At 45.3% G+C, this 5025-nt stretch overlaps 1 long non-coding RNA gene across 1 annotated transcript; it reads right to left on the reverse strand.

Annotated features, from left to right (window-relative positions):
• Positions 1 to 1967: 1967 nt before the first annotated feature.
• Positions 1968 to 3832, reverse strand: LOC147888755 (uncharacterized). The gene is made up of 2 exons (XR_015542993.1): positions 3455 to 3832; positions 1968 to 2087 (listed from the first exon to the last, which is right to left on the reverse strand). It is a non-coding gene; the product is annotated as an uncharacterized LOC147888755 (long non-coding RNA).
• Positions 3833 to 5025: the final 1193 nt, after the last annotated feature.

A 5025-nucleotide genomic window follows, 5' to 3' on the forward strand; every position in this document is an offset into this window, starting at 1 on the left:
CTGGCGATCTCGTTCTTCCTTCTCTTCTCAAGCAGTACATTCTCGAAGCTCCTTGGCCTCCTGAGCCTTGTGGTCTCGTAGTTCATTGGCTTCCCAAGCCTCTCGATCGCATTCGTCTTTTGCTTCCTGAGCTTCCCAATCGCGTTCTTCTTTTTGCGTCCCGAGCTAGCCTTTCGCGCTCTCTGGCGGCCTACTCACGATCCTCCCGCATCTCTTGAAGCTGGGTTATGTCGGTGAAGAGAGCCTCAGACTATGCTCCTACATCTGCATCATAGCCTGCAGCATGGCTGTCATGGCAGACATGGAAGTGTCTGCAGGATTACGTGGCGGGGGTGGGGGTGGTGGCACTAAGCCCTCCCCCCCTGTGTTGGACTGCTCACTGGTGCTCATGGTGTCCTTACCAGATCTTGTTAGGACCATAAATGATGGGGCTGTCCCTAACTGACCTGCACCCCCTTGACTTCTGGAAACAAACTTTCCCCTCACATCGCAAGGTGTAAAGACCTACGGATGAAGACGGTGATAAGGAAAAAAAAGGAAAGACAACCAGGAATTATGTACTTCACCACGTCAGATAGCTGAGACTTCATAGGGATCATCTGCAATGTGGGCTCGTAGATGATGAGCTTATGAACTAGGTACCAGAGCATGTATCTTTGTATTAGGCACCGAGACAAACCCCCCACAAAAACTGACTGAACATGGGTCACACAGACTCAAAGAGAGCCAAAAGACTACACAGCCCGAAACATATAAACTTCGAACTGAACTTCCCCCCAAAACTCAGAGAACAGTCAGCCTCAGAATACTATGAACCCACAGCCCACACTCCTAAGCTTCCATCAAGAACAACAGCTCGTAACTCCCACAAAGCTGCAACAGCGCCACCAACAGTCCTTCTCTATCAGTACCCAAAAATCTCCCACGATCAAATCAGCATAAGATCACAACCATGTCAAAGAGGCTTGCAATTCCTTTAGGATAGCTTCTCTTCCCTCACAAAGCAGAAGATCAGTGATTGACGAACATCTGCAGCAAGCATCAATCTCACGTTCTTCCATGAAGAGTGCCCAACTCCTTTAAGACAACCATCATCGATGAAGGTCACGTTCCATTGCCCTTAGCCTGCAATTTCTACGTCCCTCTATCTCTTGCATACGGAATTCATGGAGTCTCTGTTGCTAAGATTACTCCATGCTGCATCGTAGCGCCACCAACAGTCCTTTAGATGATCTTCTGTGCATCAGCTCACGTGCAAACAACGACCGTCCTGCCTGTGTGGTAGCCATGCTCAGCCAACTACAAACAGCTCGCTATCTCTGGAGATCTCCAGCGCCAAGGTCTTCTCAGTGCACACAAGCTCACAAACTCCCTTACGTGAAGATAACCAGCAGCGTCGGCAATAGCCCTTCTCTCCCATTCGATCTGAATTCACCACGTAGCTGTAACCCCGGAGCACCCAGAGCTTATCCTTTCCAAACCTGGAGTCCCTTTGTGCCAAGCATGCAGTCAAAAAATCCCCCTCCCATCACGTACGTAGGCCTTCACTTGATGGGCGCTTAGCCTTTCGCTTTCATCTACTAGACTCCTAGTTACGTGCGTCGCTTCCTCTTTACTTCAGAAATTCTAGATTTCTCTACACGTGATCGATCGTAATCCAAAAGCTCTACATTCCTTGCTACGTAGCCACCTTTGCATGAGTAGGATGCCTTCCCAATCAGTCCAGCCACCTCATCACGTAGGATTTACCACTCTTCCATTTAAAAAATGCAAATATCCCCCAAGGCACATTAAATGCACATTTTGGACCTTTGGTCACACAATTCCCACACACATTAGCATGCACATTAAGACTTGCATGTACCCCCGTACACACACATGAAAAGCCCCTTGACATGGACACCAGAACATATCAAATTCCTGTAACATGCAAGTGCACATTGACTCAGGAAAATAAAATTAAAAAACCCTTCATGACTTGATTTTCATGACCCCAAAAACACTTCACTTGACCACACACTGGACAACACCCTTGCTCTGGAAGTCTGGTACAACCACATTGCATTTCATCATTTCCCATGAAGTCCCTGCAAAACATACTTTATTGTCTCAAAAAACTATACATTAGTCCATCATGCTTGTGAAAGAAAAATCCACAAATGCCAAAAGCCCACACCTACCCTAGATGTGTACAACTATGTGCCTACCCACAGCTATGTACAGTGCTCAAAAACTTGATACAGGTTTTGTCCTATCAACGAGAGCCAGCCCGATGCGCAAAGAAGGGAGGGAGCGGCTAATGGAGTATGGTCCTACCACTAGTCCAAGGTAGGCACAAAATACCCAAAAAAAATATAGGATAACCCTCTGTCTCAAAAAAGAATCTGAAGCTCTGATACCAATGTAGCAAGAGATAGACTATCCTCACTCTCTCTCCTGCTCAATACTAACTGCAACTGCAAGATGATGCACTCAATACATAAAGTGATGTTGGAACTATCTGAGTCCTAGTGTGTGTGGTCCTAGAGTCCTAGGAGTGTCATACAGTTGTGTTAGTGTGAAGAGTCTTGAGGCCACTTGTGCCACCTCATGTGGTAGGTGTGATTCCTCCCCTAGATTATAGGATCTAGATTCTCTTGTGTGTGACCTCATCTATGAGGTGTCATAAATTGCGTAAAATTTTGTAAAACTTTTACAAAATTGAGAAAATATTTTTTACAAGCGAAAATGAAAATGTTTTAAGTTATGGTTACTTGGACGAGTATGCAGGGGTCCTCTCGGGACGCCACGGCCAGGAGGGTTAGGTGGGTTTCACACACAGACGCCTGCCGCAAATAAAAAAATGGCGTGGCCAATCAACATTCGTGCTCACTCGTAGACCCTTTCACATGCGGACGCCTGTCGCAAAAATAAATCTAGCGTGGCAATCGAGTCACTCCCGACCATGGAAGAATAGTTGGGCGGCGTCAATATGCCGCCCAAGAAGGTGTTCGTCGAAATTCGGCCAATAAGCATACAATATGGAGATTCAAACTCGGGTCCACCATGCTCACAGCCTGGCAGTCCAACCATTGGGCTAACCACATTGGTTGACATGATGTGAAGGGACAAGATCTAAGTGTTAAAGTGCCGCATTGGATATTGGCAACCGTCATCTTCTGACATAATCAGATTTGAACTTGAGATGGAAGGCGGCATTTCCGTAATCTTTAACCTCTTCGTTCAGTTCTTGTGTCATGATAGTTGTTGTCTTAATAATGTGGCAACTGATAACACAATTAGACACGCAGTAAGAGCAAGTCTAAGGAAGTTCGTGTGCAAACTTTAATGGTTCTTTCAGCCCTTGAAATGCAAATCTTAATAAGGACAACTCCATTGAGGCAATGCGAGAAACCACTCTCATGGAGATGTGGGGAGAGAGAGAGAGAGAGAGAGAGAGAGAGAGAGAGGAGACCTGGGGATTGAAGTGATCCAAAGTCTGATTCAAGTACTGAGCAGAGGTCGTCAGCGATGAGCGAGCTTGAGATCGCATGCGGTGCAGCTTTCGTATATGATGATGCATGAACGACTCCGAAGTGGGAAGGAGGGGGAGGAAGAAGAGTGTGACGGGAATGGCAAACAAGAAGGTTGAGTGTGGAGGAAGAAGGTGGAGAAGGAGCCATAGCCAGAGGTGAGCAGAGCTCAAAACAGTGTGAGCTTTCGCAGCTTCTAAGTATCGAAAGCTCTGTTTGTTTTTGCAAGCCTCCAACATCAAAGTTTTCCAAGGCTCAAGCTTTCATAGGAAGTAGATTATACACACAACCTTCATATATCTAATGAAGGTTGTCATCTATAGAATATGCATAGGAAGTAGTTCATATCTAGAATATGCATAGCGAACCTCTACTAATTGGACCTACAAGAGTCCTAGCCAATCATCTTTTAATGTAGTAATGTGGCAACCTTTAATTATATCATGACCACTGGGTGGTGTGAACCACGTCTCCATTTTCTTCCTCCATGTCCGGGCGCATGGTGTGAACCCACCCAAAGAACCTTCATGCATAGAATATGCAGCAAAGCCTTCCAAATCTTTTATTATATATATTTGAACATGAGTAAACTTTAAAGAATCTAGTAAAGCTTAAGTTGACCAAAGAAATTTTCAAATTTGCCTCACCCTCGGCCTTAAAGGGTAGGAAAATTGCGACTTGGGATTGATCCTAACTTCTCACGGGACTTGCCATGTTAGCAGCAATCCTCATCTCCCACATAGGTAGACCTCTAGTGACATGTCATCTAACACATGGCAATCGCCTACCACATCATGATGCATGTCACCCTATCCATGTGGATGTGCACATCATTGCCATGTGGTGCATTGTGCTACACATGCACAATGATCTCTTGCTAGGCATACACATCACCTTGCATATGTACCCAGACAGTGCCACCTCAGAAGTGCTCCACAGGCACATTGATATCTTCCTAGGCACACTGTGCACTGCATGTGCACCTAGTTGCCACATCATCAATTTTGCATCCTTTTGCCCCTCCACCTAGATCAAGCGATATCTCTTGATCCAGGAAGAATTTGAGGGCGCCCCAAAAAGGAAAAGAGCTCAAATTTTTGTGCTCTACATGCTCGTCACATCAAGTGCACATTTTGGCATAAGTATCACGCACTATTGAGCCTCAATGGACAAATCCACTTCTTCCATGCACATCAGCCTCTACATCGACGCGTCTGACCTAGCACCTAAAACGAACAAAGAAAAGGAATTATTTTGCTACTTTTTCATCGCTCGACAGTTGGTCTAGATCTTAGATCAAAGAATATTAGATCATCCATAGTGGAGAGAACTCCAAAGCAGCCAATCGAAGCCATGCCAAAAAATTCCTAAATAGTTCCTACTTGAAGTAGAGACATTGACTGATTATTCAGTGGGTAGATAGCACATGATTTGATTTGTACACACTTATGCCATCATTGTAAAGCCTATTTGGCTATTTTTCAGCATTGTGCACATTGCTTCAAGCCTTGTA

The sequence above is a fragment of the Dipteris shenzhenensis genome, chromosome 21, assembly GCF_047967505.1.
Source record: "Dipteris shenzhenensis isolate YYH24624 ecotype China chromosome 21, Dip_SZ_1.0, whole genome shotgun sequence".
Classification (NCBI taxonomy): Eukaryota; Viridiplantae; Streptophyta; class Polypodiopsida; order Gleicheniales; family Dipteridaceae; genus Dipteris; species Dipteris shenzhenensis.